The sequence below is a fragment of the Citrus clementina genome, unplaced genomic scaffold (assembly GCF_000493195.1).
Source record: "Citrus clementina cultivar Clemenules unplaced genomic scaffold, Citrus_clementina_v1.0 scaffold_7, whole genome shotgun sequence".
NCBI classification, from domain to species: Eukaryota; Viridiplantae; Streptophyta; class Magnoliopsida; order Sapindales; family Rutaceae; genus Citrus; species Citrus x clementina.
Genome location: NW_006262075.1, coordinates 18,238,381 through 18,257,074, shown reverse-complemented (window position 1 = coordinate 18,257,074; position 18,694 = coordinate 18,238,381). Strand labels below are relative to the sequence as shown.

At 36.4% G+C, this 18,694-nt stretch overlaps 1 pseudogene; it reads left to right on the top strand.

Annotated features, from left to right (window-relative positions):
- Positions 1 to 8,651: 8,651 nt before the first annotated feature.
- LOC18036522 lies at positions 8,652 to 18,428 on the top strand (annotated as a pseudogene).
- The last annotated feature ends 266 nt before the right edge of the window (positions 18,429 to 18,694 follow it).

Here is an 18,694-nt window from a genome sequence, read left to right as displayed (position 1 = left end):
TTTATTATTTTGGAGCCTAGGGTTTTCACTAAAGGGAGATATAAAAGACTTATTTTCTCTAAAGAAAAGAAAAGCAGCCACTTTATACAGATCAGAGAAAAATTTTCTCGTGCTAGTTGCTTTGGTAGTGATAAAGGCGCCCACACGTCAAGTGCAGATCAAACCTAAGTCATAACCTGAAAGATCATTGGTGCCAGTTCGTGTTCTAACAAGCGTGGTGGTGACGGATCGTGATATAACAGGAGTGGTGGTGACGGATCGTGATCTGGGAGCCTAAATCATTTCAGCGGAAAAAGCTAAATCGGATTTTCAAGGTACGATTTCTAGATTACAAATTCTTATATATTATATGAGAGCGATCTTTAAAAGGTTTTATAAAAAATTTAAAAACCTGATATTCCCCTAACAAAAATAAATACAAACTTTATGCCCTTAATCTTGCATTTCCAAATAAACATATATTTTAGGTCATTTCGAAATTTACCATGATCTCCCATGGATCCGAACTTGGAAGCTTGTTATGGAGCTTTAACAGAGTTGCTACAACTTTGATTTAGAACTCTGCTACAACTTTAATCCAGCTTCTGAATTCCCGCTTCCTTTCCTTCAGCTCAAGGTTCAGCTTTTCTCAACGATTTACTGTGCACACACGGGAGACAAGAGTGAGAGAGAGAGAGGTGCACTGCACTTATGCCACAGATCATTGAACAGTGAACTTCAAATGGGCTGAAGTTACTTAAATATAGTGGTTGAGCGCAGGGACCCCTCATGTGTTAGTACAAAATTGCCCATCCCATTATGAGCTAAAATAATACAATTAAAGATTATACTTGTCCATAAATACTACTGTATAGGGTATGTCAAAATCAGACTCATTAACACAATATTTGATCACTTAATAAATGAGTCTGTCAAAATTGCTCCATAATATTTGACATTAGTCACGTATTCATTCGGTAAAATATAGAAAACAATTATAATGATTTATGTCAGTCCACATAATGTGAGAAATAAATCTAATAATCTTCCACTTGGACGACATAAATCACTCTAAAAATAAATTTAAAATAAAATAATATTTTTAAAACAACTGAATTAATCAATATGTGACTGTAACAAAAGGTCAAATGCGAGCAATCACCCAAAACATAAATAAGTCCAAAATGTGCCATAAGTATCAAGTCATATGTGCATCGACAAGATGCTCCACATAACAAGACACTTATAAACACGTGACTATGTAGTAGTATACAACTATAATTATGGAAATAACATGACAATGTGATCAACATGCTCATTTCCACAAAGTCCACATGTCTAGCAAAATGAGACGAAAACAATGTCTCCTAGACCATCGCTTCTTTATAACCATAATAAGACTCTAGCAAAATGTCTCGAGAAGCGAGCTTCCCTTTTAATCATAATGAGACTAAATCAAAATGTCTCAAGAAAGCACACTGAAGCTAAATCATAATGTTTCAGTCTTTAATGTCCATATTGAGACTGAGCAAAATGTCTTGGACTATAATATCCTCATTCTATACATAATGCCATACGCAACCAAATGTGTACACAATATATGGCATATCAATATCACATAACAACATGCATGCATGATAACAAAACGAGTAATACATAATCTCATTTAAGTTGCAACTTATAATACAAACCAGAACTCCCACTGACTCAGCGTATATAAGTGGATTCTAATAATCCCATATGCGTCACATGCTCCCTAAATACTTTTGGAGCTAAAGCTTTAGTAAGTGGATCGGCTAACATGAGTTCTGTAGGGATATACTCTACTGATACATAAGATAGAGCAATTTTCTCTCTCACAAATAAGTATTTAATATCAATGTGCTTGGAACGTGAGGAACTCCCTGTATTGTGAGAAAAAGAAATAGCCATAGAATTATCACAGTATATTTTTAATGGCCTCAGTATGACCAATATACAATCTAGCCCTGTGATAAAATTCTGCATCCATAAAGCTTGACGTGTAGCCTCAAAACATGCTACATATTCTGCTTCCATTGTTGAAGAAGCTATGAGTGTCTGCTTGGCAATTTTCCATGATATAGCTCCTCCTGCCATCATAAAGATGTAACCAGATGTGGATTTCTTGTCTTCCAAGCACCCTGCGAAATCAGCATCAGAATATCTTCAGATTGCTGATATGTTAATACAAAATCTTTAGTGGCTTGCTAATATCTGAGTACTTTCTTTGCAGCCTTCCAGTGTTCATATCCCGGATTACTCAGGTATCTTCCAAGTACTCCCACTGAAAAAGCAATATTAGGGCAAGTACAGACTTGAGCATACATCAAGTTACCCACAACTGATGCATACGGGACTGTTTGCATTCTAGCTTTGTCTACATCATTATCAGGACATTGAGACTTGGAAATTTTGTCATCTTTTGAAATTGGAGCTTTCCCAAGAGCACAAGATTGCAAATTGAACCTTTTCAAAATACGATCAATGTAAGTCTTTTGAGACAATCCTAGAACTCCTCTAGATCTGTCACGAAGAATCTCTATCCCTAATACATAATGGGCTTCACCAAGATCCTTTATATCAAAGTTGTATGACAACATTTGTTTTGTCTCAAGTAAAAAAATTAGTGTCATTAGCAGTGAGCAAGATATCATCAACATAAAGCACCAAAATGATATACTTGCTCCCACTAACTCTCAAGTATATACATTGATCAACAACATTCTCCTGGAACCCATAAGAGGTGACAATATCATGAAATTTCAAATACCACTGTTTGGATGCCTGTTTAAGTCCATAAATGGACATTTTAAGCTTACACACCATGTTTTCTCTATCAGTCTCAACAAAACCATCAGGTTGCAACGTGTACACATCTTCAGACAAGCTCCCTTTGAGAAAAGCTGTCTTCACATCCATCTGATGCAATTCTAAATTGAAATGAGCTACCAATGCCATGATGATATGAAAAGAATCTTTGATAGAAACAAGAGAGTAAGTTTCAGTGTAATCAATGCCTTATCTTTGACTGAAACCCTTAGCTACAAGCCTGGCCTTGTACCTCTTTACCTGACCTCTGGCATCTCTCTTGGTTTTGAAAACCCATTTGCAACCAATTGGCCTGCATCCATCTGGCAACTCAACTAAATCTCAAACCCCATTATGATACATAGATGCCATCTCATTATGCATCGCATGTATCCAAGATGATGATTCTGAACAACTGATGGCCTCTTGAAAGGTAATAAGATCAGATGATGAGTCAACATCAAAATCATGTTCCTGCAAGTAAACAACATAATCATCAGGAATTGCAGGTCTCCTGATCCTCTCTGATCTCCTCAATTGCACATCAGTAACATCATCCTCTACAGTCGTAGGCTCCATATCATGATGAAGTTCAGGATCAACAGAAGAAACATCAATATGTGATAATCCCATTGCAGAAGTCGGAAAAGATAAAATAGGCAAGACCACACGTTCTTCTCTTAATGTAAGACGGCGAGGCTCAGAACTCCCACCATTGTGATCATCATCAAAATAAATGGCACGATCAGACTCAATGATTCCAGTAGTGTGGGAAGGATAATAAAATCTAGAACCCCTTGAGCCTATACAATAGCCAATAAAAAAACCACTAATGGTTTTCGGATCAAGTTTCCTTGATTGTGGATTATAGGGCCTCACTTTTGCTCTGCATCCCCAGACATGGAAATGACGAAGACTCGGTCTCTTCCCTGACCACAACTCATAAAGAGTTTTGGGCATCGACTTACTAGGTACCTGATTCAAAATGTAAGCTGCAATTCTTAAGGCTTCACCCCACAGAAAATCTGGTAAGGTGGAGTTACTCAGTATACACCGCACCATGTCAAGAAGGGTACGATTTCTCCTTTCTGCAATTCTATTCTGTTCAGGAGTCCCGGGCATTGTATACTGGGCTTCTATTCCATATTCCTAAAGAAATTTAGCAAAAGGTCCAAGATTACGCCCAGTTTCATTATATCGCCCATAGTACTCACCACCTCTGTCTGATTTTACTGCTTTAATTTTCTTACTCTTTTGGAGCTCAACATTAGCCTTAAAGGCTTAAACACAGATAAGGATTCCGACTTTTCAGTAAGAAGTTCAACATGACCATAACGAGAAAAGTCATCGATGAACGTGATGAAGTACTTATAACCTCCAATAGCAATATGAGTAAATGGCCCACAGATGTCTGTATGTACAAACTCCAGCACCTGTTGACTCCTCCGAGTTCTCTCTTTTCTAGTTTTGGCAGTAAGTTTGCCTTTGATACAATCAACACAAGTACCAAAATTAGAGAAATCTAAATTATGAAGAATGTCATCTTTAATGAGCCTCTCCATCCTCTGTTTAAAAATGTGAACTAATCGTTTATGCCACAACATAGAGGAATTTTCATCAACCCTAGCACGATTAGAGCTAACAACATGCACAACATGAGCATTGGATGATGATTCAACACCACGAGAAAATAAATCAATCATATATAAGCCATCATATAGAGTGCCAGAACCAACTAACTCTGAATTATGGAATAAGTAAACTTTTCTATTACCAAAATGAAAAGTATAACCACATCTATCCAAAATAGATACAGATATCAAGTTTCTCTAAATAGAAGGAATATAAGCCATATCTAACAGATCCAAAAAATAGCCTGTGGCTAGATGTAGTCTGACAACTCCTATGCTTTCAACTTTGGCTGTCACGCTATTGCCTATGTGAACTATCAACTCCCTTTTATTGAGGTCCCTCCTGCTTCTGAATTCCTATAAGGAATTCGTTATATTAATGGTTACACCAGTATCCAACCACCAAGTATCAAAAGGAACATCAACTACATTAGATTCAAAACCTACAAAAGCTACAGGAATACCTTTATTTTCCAACCATGCTTTGAATCCCCTACATTCAGCTCTCTTGTGCCCAGGTTTCTTACAAAAGTGGCACTTTCCCTTAAAGCTCTAAGAAGTGGAACCAGAAGTGGTAGAAGAATTACCACGTGAAGTTTTCTTTCCAAACTTTTTCTTCTTGAAAAACTTATTGCTGCCCTTTGAAGAGCCTTTCTTCATACTCCCACTCTCTTGAGTAGTTGCCATTATGACAGTGTGAGATTTCCCCTTCTTTAATGATTCCTCTTCTTAAACCACATAAGCAGTCAGCTCAGTGATATTCCAAGTGTCTCTCTGAATATTGTATTGGCTTCTTAAATTGCCAAATTGTGGTGGAAGGGATTCAAGGATTTGGAAGACCAGGTAGTCATTAGGCAAATTGACATCCATGTCCTTTAGCTTCTTATGGTAACTGGTCATCTTAAAGATTTGCTCTCTCACCCAATAAACACCATCATACTGAGTATTAGCAAGCAGCCTCAGATAGTTACCCTTTTCTGCCTTATCTACCTTTTTAAAAGTTCTTCCAACAGCTGCCAAGTAATCTTTGGCCTTATCACATGCAGGGATGTTATCTCGAGTTGTTCTATCAATGGTGTGTTTTATTATATCCAAACAGTGTCTATTGGATTCATCCCAAGCTGCCCACTCTACTTTTTCAGCAGCAGTGCTCTTCTGTGAGCTTGGCTGGTTCATCAACTCTTAATGCTAAGTCTCTATTCAATGTAGACAGATAAAACAAAATGGACTCACGTCAGTCCTCAAAATTTGTCCTAGTTAAATTTTTTAGGGAGGCTACTTGGAGAAAGGAGAGAATATCTAGAGCTGAGGAAGCAATAACAAAAGAATTATCAAGCATGCAAAAATAAAATCATGCTATAATCAATTACTCCTCATTCTAAGTTTCTCCAATAGCAACACAATATGTTAGGCATCCTTTAGCAATATAGGAGTGCACTAACCTAAAGATAAAGCAGGCAAGTTGAATATAACACCAACATTGACCTATTACCGACAGGGTAATGAAGCCACTCAGTAGAAAATACTCAACAAATCTCTTTATCTACCCAAGTATCCCACCAAGTAGTGATTTACCGATAGGGCAGTATCATCACCCGTATGGATCTTGGTAATAACAATAACAATCCATCGCATAATCCATAAATAATAATGACAAATGGGCATCCAATTGTGCAAAACACCAAATAATTTATCATGATTGGCCCTACAATAAGCAGATACACAATCACTCTAAATTTTAGTTTTGCATCATATATATATTTCATACATTAACAAAATTGAGGCTAAATAAACTTTGTCAAATGCAATTAAAGTTTCTACCAAGATATTAAATCAAATAAAATATCTACATGCCTCAATAAAATGTATGAATGTTATGCCCATAATATCGAACAATGATGGATTATTTTAAATTCAAAATTCTGAAAAATCGCCAAAATTGATTTTGGACTAAAATAAAGAATTTTCGTAATTATGCTTACTGTTTTAAATATTAAAACTATTGGCCCAAACTGTAAATAAAATAAAATATGGGGCCATAATATAATTTACCACAATTAAAGGGACCAAAATAATGTTTTACCATGTTGACCTTCGGTCAAGGACCATTACGAAAATTTTGCAAATATGTTGGGCCATAATGACATTTCGTAAAGTTTAGGGATCCAAATGAAATTGTCGCACAATGTCATCTTCAACCTCGAGATGTTTCAACAGTGTAGCTACAGTAAACTACAGTAACCTCATTCATACCATCCCAATTTTGGCCACCACAAATCACGGAAAAATTATATCTTTACTCCAAAATCATCACTCATGCATTATTTAACAACCATTTGATCAAATATGCCCAAATTCGAAAAATCCGAAAAATTCGAAATGAAAGAAAAAATTCCATGAGTGAGATTTTACCAACAAATCGACTATGGTTTACAAGGAAATGCATAACCATGGGCTCTGATACCAATTGCTGAAATAAATACAAACTTTATGCCCTTAATCTTGCATTTCCAAATAAACACATATTTTAGGTAATTTCGAAATTTACCATGATCTCCCATGGATCCGAACTTGGAAGCTTGTTATGGAGCTTTAACAGAGTTGCTACAACTTTGACTTAGAACTCTGCTACAACTTTGATCCAGCTTCTGAATTCCCGCTTCCTTTCCTTCAGCTCAAGGTTCAGCTTTTCTCAACGATTTAATGTGCCCACACGGGAGACACGAGGGAGAGAGAGAAAGGTGCACTGCACTCATGCCACATATCATTGAACAGTGAACTTCAAATGGGCTGAAGTTACTTAAATACAGTGGTTGAGCGCAGGGATCCCTCATGTGTTAGTACAAAACTACCCATCCCATTATGAGCTAAAATAACACAATTAAGGATTATACTTGTCCATAATATACTACTGTATAGGGTATGTCAAAATCAGACTCATTGACAGAATATTTGATCACTTAATAAATGAGTCTGTCAAAATTGCTCCATAATATTTGACATTAGTCACATATTAATTCGGTAAAATATAGAAAATAATTAGAATGATTTATGTTAGTCCACATAATGTGAGAAATAAATCTAACATGAAATTCCAGCTAGCTATTTAATTAATAAGTACAGGATTATAGACTTTTTTATATAAGAAAGTATAGTTTCATGGAGATGAGAAAGGGATCATTGCAATGTAGTTTCGAACAAGCTACCACAATCGACAACTTCGGAAGGAAAAAACGTATCAATATTACACCTAATTATGACATAACAAATAAAGAAAATGAGGTTGAATTGTTCATTTTATTTCTCACATTTCTTGTCTGCTTGCAATTAACAAATAAAAAAATTATAATCATTTAGAAATAATTTCTTTCTATATTAATGATAAGAACCTTTGTTTCGTTTACATTTACATTTTTAACTATGATTAGTTACAAAAAGAAAGGATTTGATTCACCCTATATATATATATATATATAATCCATATAGGGTCCAGTTATGTTACAACTATGGTACCATACAACTTCTTTTGTCTTTTTGTGAATATATATATTATCGTTATCATCAATGATGGAAGACTAATTTAGCTTCAATTATTAGAGAAAACATACATGCTCAGACAAATGAGCAATAAAAGTAAAAGGAGGAATGAGAGAGGGGATCAGGATAGGAACTATAAATTATCGTACAAATTGGTATACCATAAGTGTGTTGGTTGAAAAAAAAACACTCCACAATCTGCATGATTTATCTAATATATATATATATATATGCCACATCAAGTTATAGAAAATAAATTTATTCAATAACACGTGGTTTTATCACTTCTATAGTACAAGATAAAAAAAAAACTATTTTTGGCAGTAAATAAATAAAATATAAAAATACAAGAGCTATTAAGTCATTTGATAACCATACACTAGACATGGCCAAAGAGCTTTTAAAGCTAATTAAGAAGAGTACAATTAATGTATTTATGTGATTTATAAATAAATAAAAATATTTACGTGTCAAAAGATTTTTTTAAACTAAATTGTGCTCGGATCATGGTGAGAGTTTATTGGTAAATATACAAGCAACCTTATTCGTTCTCTTCCACCTTAGTACCCAAATTACCCTTGGCCATTTCTCAACCTTTTTTGTTCCTAATCGAATAAACAAGATTTTGATTTCACGCCATTACAAACATTTCTGTCTTCATAACCTTCCAAAATCATGGCTTCGGTCGGCGACATCTGGAATGTTGTCAAAGATTGCTTCCTTTGCTCTTTCTATCTTTACAGTAACAGCCGTGATCTCAAAGACAAAGTAGATACTTTGAGTGTGAAAAAAGGTGAACTCCAAGTCGTCTATGATGAAGTCAATGGAAGGGTCGAGCATGCAAAACAAGATCGTGATCTACCTAGACCGACAGTGTTATACTGGTTGGCTAGAGTACTAGAATATACTAACGAAAATGGAAAAGTGGATTTCCTTTTGCAAAGAGCTGAGGAAGAGAAAGCAAAGCAATGTTTTGGATATTGTTCCGTGAATTGTTTCTTTGTATACTACTTTAGTTTAGACGTAGTTAAGGTGACCGAGGATTTGCAGGGATTAATAGATGAGGGGAAGGGGTTCAAAAAAGATGTTGCTGATCCGCCGCCACCGCAGCCAGTGGTGGAGAGGCAAGACATGAAGAACGTTGTAGGCATGGAATCTATACTGGATGAAGTTTGGGAATGCTTCGAAGACGATTTTCCGATGAGAATCATCTGCTTGTATGGAGTAAGCGGGGTGGGGAAGACCACTCTCTTAGTAAACTTCAACAGCAAGTTTAGCGATACAAGGCATAACTTTTATTTAGTGATTTTGGTTAAGGCGTCCGCAGGAGCAATCAATATAGAGACAATTTAGCAGGTTATGAGATACAGACTAGCGATACCGAATGAAGTGTGGATAACAAAAATCAGCAAGGTAGGGCAGAAGAAATTTTCCAGAGGTTAAGCCAGAGAAGGTTTGCTTTGTTACTGGATGACCTACGAGGACCAATAAATTTAGATGAAGCTGGTGTTCCTGATCAAAATGGATCGAAAATAGTATTTACGACTATAATGGAGGACGCGTGCAACACCATGGGTGATCAAATCAAATTTAAAGTTGATTATTTGCGTCGAGATGTGCAAGGAATTTGTTCCGACTCATGGTAAAGGACGATGTACTCAACTTCCATCCTGATATTCTAGAACTTGCTGAAACTGTGGCTGACCTGTGTAGAGGGTTGCCGCTTGCTCATATCACTATTGGAAGAGCCATGGCGAATACAAGAAACCGTGATGCGTAGAAAAATGCAGTTGTAGAATTGAGAAATTATCCGGCTAAATTTCCAGGTATGGGGGACCTTATCCTTCCTCGTTTGAAGTTCAGCTACGATCACCTGAGCACTGAAACCCATAAAACTTGTTTTTCATTTTGTTCACTATTCCTAAAGAACCAACTTATTAGGAAAGATGAACTTGTTGATCTTTGGATTGGAGAGGGACTTTTTCGTGGTTCTCATAATATTGTTGTTGCTCGAATGCAAGGCAAATGTATAATTGATAGTCTGATAGGTGTTTGTCTATTGGAAGAGGTTCAAACTTCCTTTGGAAATTATGTTAAGATGCATGATCTGCTTCGGGATTTGGCTTTGTGGATAGCTTCCCAAGATGAGGGCAACAAGATTTTGGCTTCAAAGCCTAAAAATGATGAGTTGATTATAGAACGACAAAGTATTACCTAGAATGAGGCTGTACGAGTATCGTTGTGGAGTTTTTTAGTTACATCCCTCGCACCGAGACCATTCTCAATATGGAGATTTTTTTAAAATCCCCCACCCCAGCGCCGCCCTCTTGTCCCCATCTCTTAACTCTGCTCGTAAGGTATGCTAGTATGAAGGAACTGTTAGATTTATTTCTCACATTATGTGGAATGGCATAAATTATTCTATTGTTTTTTATATTTTACCGAATTAATACGTGACTATTGTCAAATATTATGGAGCAATTTTGACAGACTCATTTATTAAGTGATCAAATATTGTGTTAATGAGTCTGATTTTGACATACCCTATACAGTAGTATATTATGGACAAGTATAATCCTTAATTGTGTTATTTTAGCTTATAATGGGATGGGCAATTTTGTACTAACACATGAGGGGTCCCTGCGCTCAACCACTGTATTTAAATAACTTCAGCCCATTGGAAGTTTACTGTTCAAGAAATGTGTGGCATGAGTGCTGTGCACCTCTCTCTCTCTTTCTCCCTCTTGTCTCCCGTGTGTGTACAGTAACTTGTTGAGGAAAGCTGAATCTTGAGCTCAAGGAAAGGAAGTGGGAATTCAGAAGCTGGATCAAAGTTGTAGCAACTCTGTTAAAGCTCCATAACAAGCTTCCAAGTTCGGATCCATGGGAGATCATGGTAAATTTTGAAATTACCTAAAATATGTGTTTATTTGGAAATGCAAGATTAAGGGCATAAAGTTTGTTTTTGTTTCATCAATTGGTATCAGAGCCCATGGTTATGCATTTCCTTGTAAACCATAGTCGATTTGTTGATGAAATCTCACTCATAGAATTTTTTCTTTAATTTCGGATTTTTCGGATTTTTCGAATTTGGGCATATTTGATCAAATGGTTGTTAAATAATGAATGAGTGATGATTTTAGAGTAAAGATATAATTTTTTCATAATTTTTTGGTGGCCAAAATTGGGATGGTATGAATGAGGTTACTGTAGCTACACTGTTGAGACATCCAGAGGTTGAAGATGACATTGTGGGATAATTTCGTTTGGATAACTAAACTTTACGAAATGTCATTATGGTCCAAAATATTTGCAAAATTTTCGTAATGGTCCTTGACTGAAGGTCAACATGCTGAAACATCATTTTGGTCCCTTTAATTATGATAAATTATATTATGGCCCAACATTTTATTTTATTTACAGTTTGGGCCAATAGTTTTAATATTTAAAACAGTAATCATAATTATGAAAATTCATTATTTTAGTCCAAAATCCTTACAATTTTGGCGATTTTTCAGAATTTTGAATTTAAAATAATCCATCATTATTGAATATTGTGGGCATAACATTCATATATTTTATTGAGGCATGTAGATATTTTATTTGATTTAATATCTTGGTAGAAACTTTAATTGCGTTTGACAAAGTTTAGTTAGCCTCAATCTTATTAATATATGAAATAAATATATGATGCAAAACTACAATTTAGAGTGATTGTGTATTTGCTTATTGTACGACCAATCATGATAAAGTATTTGGTGTTTTGCAATTGGATGCCCATTTGTCATTATTATTTATGGATTATGCGATGGATTATTATTGTTATTACCAAGATCCATACGGGTGATGATACTGCCCTATCGGCAAATCACTACTTGGTGGGATACTTGGGTAGATAAAGAGATTTGTTGAGTATTTTCTACTGAGTGGCTTCATTACCCTGTCGGTAATAGGTCAATGTTGGTGTTATATTCAACTTGCCTGCTTTATCTTTAGGTTAGTGCACTCCTATATTGCTAAAGGATGCCTAACATATTGTGTTGCTATTGGAGAAACTTAGAATGAGGAGTAATTGATTATAGCATGATTTTATTTTTTCATGCTTGATAATTCTTTTGTTATTGCTTCCTTAGCTCTAAATATTCTCTCCTTTCTCCAAGTAGCCTCCCTAAAAAATTTAACTAGGACAAATTTTGAGGACTGACGTGAGTCCATTTTGTTTTATCTGTCTACATTGAATAGAGACTTAGCATTAAGAGTTGATGAACCAGCCAAGCCCACAGAAGAGCACTGCTGCTGAAAAAGTAGAGTAGGCAGCTTGGGATGAATCCAATAGACACTGTTTGGATACAATAAAATACACCATTGATAGAACAACTCGAGATAACATCCCTGCATGTGATAAGGCCAAAGATTACTTGGCAGCTGTTAGAAGAACTTTTAAAAAGGTAGATAAGGCAGAAAAGGGTAACTATCTGAGGCTACTTGCTAATACTCAGTATGATGGTGTTTATTGGGTGAGAAAGCAAATCTTTAAGATGACCAGTTACCATAAGAAGCTAAAGGACATGGATGTCAATTTGCCTAATGACTACCTGGTCTTCCAAATCCTTGAATCCCTTCCACCACAATTTGGCAATTTAAGAAGCCAATACAATATTCAGAGAGACACTTGGAATATCACTGAGTTGACTGCTTATGTGGTTTAAGAAGAGGAATCATTAAAGAAGGGGAAATCTCACACTGTCATAATGGCAACTACTCAAGAGAGTGGGAGTATGAAGAAAAGCTCTTCAAAGGGCAGCAATAAGTTTTTCAAGAAGAAAAAGTTTGGAAAGAAAACTTCACATGGTAATTCTTCTACCACTTCTGGTTCCACTTCTTAGAGCTTTAAGGGAAAGTGCCACTTTTGTAAGAAACCTGGGCACAAGAGAGCTGAATGTAAGGGATTCAAAGCATGGTTGGAAAAGAAAGGTATTCCTGTAGCTTTTGTAGGTTTTGAATCTAATGTAGTTGATGTTCCTTTTGATACTTGGTGGTTGGATACTGGTGCAACCATTAATATAACGAATTCCTTATAGGAATTCAGAAGCAGGAGGGACCTCAATAAAGGGGAGTTGATAGTTCACATAGGCAATAGCGTGACAGCCAAAGTTGAAAGCATAGGAGTTGTCAGACTACATCTAGCCACAGGCTATTTTTTGGATCTGTTAGATATGGCTTATATTCCTTCTATTTAGAGAAACTTGATATCTGTATCTATTTTGGATAGATGTGGCTATACTTTTCATTTTGGTGATAGAAAAGTTTACTTATTCCATAATTCAGAGTTAGTTGGTTCTGGCACTCTATATGATGGCTTATATATGATTGATTTATTTTCTCGTGGTGTTGAATCATCATCCAATGCTCATGTTGTGCATGTTGTTAGCTCTAATCGTGCTAGGGTTGATGAAAATTCCTCTATGTTGTGGCATAAATGGTTAGGTCACATTTCTAAACAGAGGATGGAGAGGCTCATTAAAGATGACATTCTTCATAATTTAGATTTCTCTGATTTTGGCACTTGTGTTGATTGTTTCAAAGGCAAACTTACTGCCAAAACCAGAAAAGAAAGAACTCGGAGGAGTCAACAGGTGCTAGAGTTGGTACATACAGACATCTGTGGGCTATTTACTCTTATTGCTATTGGAGGTTATAAGTACTTCATCACGTTCATCAATGACTTTTCTCGTTATGGTCATGTTGAACTTCTTACTGAAAAGTCGAAATCCTTATATGTGTTTCAAGCTTTTAAGGCTAATGTTGAGCTCCAAAAGGGTAAGAAAATTAAGGCAGTAAGATCATACAGAGGTGGTGAGTACTATGGGCGATATGATGAAACTGGGCGTAATCCTGGACCTTTTGCTCGATTTCTCCAGGAACGTGGAATAGAAGCCCAGTATACAATGCCCGGGACTCCTGAACAGAATGGAATTGCAGAAAAGAGAAATCGTACCCTTCTTGACATGGTGCGGTGTATGCTGAGTAACTCCACCTTACTAGATTTTCTCTGGGGTAAAGCCTTAAGAATTGCAGCTTACATTTTGAATCAGGTACCTAGTAAGTCGGTGCCCAAAACTCCTTATGAGTTGTGGTCAGGGAAGAGACCGAGTCTTCGTCATTTCCATATCTGGGGATGCAGAGCAGAAGTGAGGCCCTATAATCCACAATCAAGAAAACTTGATCTGAAAACCATTAGTGGTCATTTTATTGGCCATTGTATAGGCTCAAGGGGTTTATAGATTTTATTGTCCTTTACACACTACTAGAATCATTGAGTTTGATCGTGCCATTTATTTTGAGGATGATCACAAGGGTCAGAGTTCTGAGCCTCACAGTCTTACATTAAGAGAAGAACGTGTGGTCTTGGCTATTCCATCTTTTCCGACTTCTGTAATGGGATTAACACATATTGATGTTTCTTCTGTTGATCCTGAACTTCATCATGATATGGAGCCTATGATTGTAGAGGATGATGTTACTGATGTGCAATTGAGGAGATCAGAGAGGATCAGGAGACTTGCAATTCCTGATGATTATGTTGTTTACTTGCAGGAACATGATTTTGATGTTGACTCATCATCTGATCTTATTACCTTTCAAGAGGCCATCAGTTGTTCAGAATCATCATCTTGGATACATGCGATGCATGATGAGATGGCATCTATGTATCATAATGAGGTTTGGGATTTAGTTGAGTTGCCAGATGGATGCAGGCCAATTGGTTGCAAATGGGTTTTCAAAACCAAGAGAGATGCCAGAGGTCAGGTAGAGAGGTACAAGGCCAGGCTTATGGCTAAGGGTTTCAGTCAAAGAGAAGGCATTGATTACACTGAAACTTACTCTCCTGTTTCTACCAAAGATTCTTTTCGTATTATCATGGCATTGGTAGCTAATTTTAATTTAGAATTGCATCAGATGGATGTGAAGACAATTTTTATCAATGGGAGCTTGTTTGAAGATGTGTAAATGGTGCAACCTGATGGTTTTGTTGAGACTGGTAAAGAAAACATGGTGTGTAAGCTTAAAAAGTCCATTTATGGACTTAAACAAGCATTCAGACAGTGGTATTTGAAATTTCACGATATTGTCACCTCTTATGGGTTCTAGGAGAATGTTGTTGATCAGTGTATATACTTGAGAGTGAATGGGAGCAAGTATATCATTTTGGTGCTTTATGTGGATGATATCTTGCTCGCTGCTAATGACACTAATTTTTTACTTGAGACAAAATAAATGTTGTCATATAGCTTTGATATGAAGGATCTTCGTGAAGCTCATTATGTATTAGGGATAGAGATTCTTCGTGACAGATCTAGAGGAATTCTAGGATTGTCTCAAAAGACTTACATTGATCGTATTTTGAAAAGGTTCAATTTACAGTCTTGTGCTCCTGGGAAAGCTCCAATTTCAAAAGGTGACAAAATTTCCAAGTCTCAATGTCCCGATAATGATGTAGACAATGCTAGCATGCAAATAGTCCCGTATGCATTAGTTGTGGGTAGCTTGATGTATGCTCAAGTCTGTACTTGCCCTGATATTGCTTTTCCAGTAGGAGTACTTGGAAGACACTTGAGAATTCCTGGACATGAACACTAGAAGGCTGCAAAGAAATTACTCAGATATTTGCAAGCCACTAAAGATTTTGTATTGACATATCAGCAATCTGACTATTTGGATATAGTTGGATATTCTGATGTTGATTTCGCAAGGTACTTGGAAGACAAGAAATCCACATCTGGTTACATTTTTATTATGACAGGAGGAGCTATTTCATGGAAAAGTGCCAAGCAGACACTCATAGCTTCTTTAACAATGGAAGCAGAATATGTAGCATGTTTTGAGGCTACACGCCAAGCTTTATGGATGCAGAATTTTATCACAGGGCTAGATTGTATATTGGCCATACCGAGGCCATTAAAAATATACTGTGATAATTCTGCAGCTGTTTCTTTTTTTCACAACGTAGGGAGTTCCTCACGTTCCAAGCACATTAATATTAAATACTTATTTGTGAGAGAGAAAATTGCTCTATCTTATGTATCAGTAGAGTATATCCCTACAGAACTCATGTTAGCCAATCCACTTACTAAAGCTTTAGCTCCAAAAGTATTTAGGGAGCATGTGACGCATATGTGATTATTTGAATCCACTTATATATGCTAAGTCAGTGGGAGTTCTGGTTTGTATTATGAGTTGCAACTTAAATGAGATTATGTATTACTCGTTTTGTTATTATGCATGCATGTTTTTATGTGATATTGATATGCCATATATTGTGTACACATTTGGTTGCGTATGGCATTATGTATAGAATGAGGATATTATGGTCCGAGACATTTTGTTCAGTCTCAATATGGACATTAAAGACTGAAGCATTATGACTTAGCTTCAGTGTGCTTTCTCGAGACATTTTGATTTAGTCTCATTATGATTAAAATGGCAGCTCACTTCTCGAGATATTTTGCTAGAGTCTTATTATGGTTATAAAGAAGCGACAGTCTAGGAGACATATTGTTTTCGTCTCATTTTGCTAGACATGTGGACTTTGTGAAAATGAGCATGTTGATCACATTATCATGTTATTTCCATAATTATACTTGTATACTACTACATGGTCACGTGTTTATAAGTGTCTTATTATGTGGAGCATCTTGTCGGTGCACATATGACTTGATACTTATAACACATTTTGGACTTATTTATGTTTTGGGTGATTGCTCGCATTTGACCATTTGTTATAGTCACATATTGATTAATTCAGTTGTTTTCAAAATCTTATTTTATTTTAAATTTATCCTTAGAGTGATTTCTGCCGTCCAAGTGGGAGATTGTTAGATTTATTTCTCACATTATGTGGACTGGCATAAATCATTCTATTGTTTTCTATATTTTACCGAATTAATACGTGACTATTGTCAAATATTATGGAGCAATTTTGACAGACTCATTTATTAAGTGATCAAATATTGTGTTAATGAGTCTGATTTTGACATACCCTATACAGTAGTATATTATGGACAAGTATAATCCTTAATTGTGTTATTTTAGCTCATAATGGGATGGACAATTTTGTACTAACACATGAGGGGTCCCTACGCTCAACCACTGTATTTAAGTAACTTCAGCCCATTGAAAGTTTACTGTTCAAGAAATCTGTGGCATGAGTGCAGTGCACCTCTCTCTCTCTTTCTCCCTCTTGTCTCCCGTGTGTGTACAGTAACTTGTTGAGGAAAGCTGAATCTTGAGCTCAAGGAAAGGAAGCGGGAATTCAGAAGCTGGATCAAAGTTGTAGCAACTCTGTTAAAGCTCCATAACAAGCTTCCAAGTTCGGATCCATGGGAGATCATGGTAAATTTCGAAATTACCTAAAATATGTGTTTATTTGGAAATGCAAGATTAAGAGCATAAAGTTTGTTTTTGTTTCATCAGGAACTCCCAGAATGGTTCTTTCAATCGATGCCTGCCTTGAGAGTTCTTGAGTGGCCGCGGAATGGGGACTTGACAAAGTTGCTTATGCAGAAGGGTGAATTGATTAACCTGCGGTATCTTAATCTGTCAGATACAGATATATCACAGTTGCCAATTGAGATTAAGGGATGCTGTCAACTGATAATTCTACTATTGGATGGTACTGAGAAACTGAAGGCAATTCCGAAAGGACTGTTATCAGAGCTTTCAGCTTTACAAGTTTTCAGCAGGGTACCAACTCAATATGAATCGCACGAAGACAAGTCATCCGGCTTAGGTGTTAATGTCTCGTTACTGGAGGAGTTGGAGAGCTTGAAACACATTCAAGATGCAAGTGTCGTCTTATCAACTCTTGATTCTGTTGAGAAATTCCAATCATCCTCTAAGTTACAGAGTTGCATCAGAAGACTGATCATCGAGAACCCATCTTCAACATCATCTATCACAAAAATGCTGCAGGATGCCGATTTCCGGAACCTTCAAGATCTATTTATCAGCAATTGTTCCCTACAATATTTGACATGCCTCGTCAATGTTCCGCTCCTTCGATTCTTATTTGCAACTAACTGTCCCTTGCTAGAAGAAATAATTGCTAATCAACAAGCTGGGCAGCGAATAATTGGATTCACTCATCTTAAGCAATTGAATATGAATGGTCTTCCAGAGCTGAAAAGTGTATGCGGCAGCGCCATGGCCTTTTCTTCTCTCGAAAGTGTATATGTATCTAAGTGCCCAAAACTCAAAAAACTCCCTTTGAACTCTCAGAGTGGGAAAAGAAATACTGTTTTGATAGGAGAAGAAGAATGGTGGGACCAACTGACGTGGACTGCCGGTGCCACTAAGGATGTTTTCAGTTCAAAATTCATCCCATTCTCAGATTTTCGTTCCTGGTCACTCGAGCCAAGTTACACATATGAAGGGGCAGTCATGAAAAGGTAGTCCCATTTTATAAACTTGTTACATTATATTAGGAAAATGATAAATAGCCTAAAGATAAGACCACACAATGACGACAAAAATAATGTTAGACCTTTGCGGGGTTACACTGTTAATTTAATCAACATTATAATTCCACATGATTTTACAGTTGTTTTTGTCACCATTGTGTCCGATTTTTCTATTCAAATATCAGTGCTTAGCTTATTGTTGATGAGCATTGATGCTTGAATCAAAGGATCTACAATAATGGCGACAAAAACAATGTT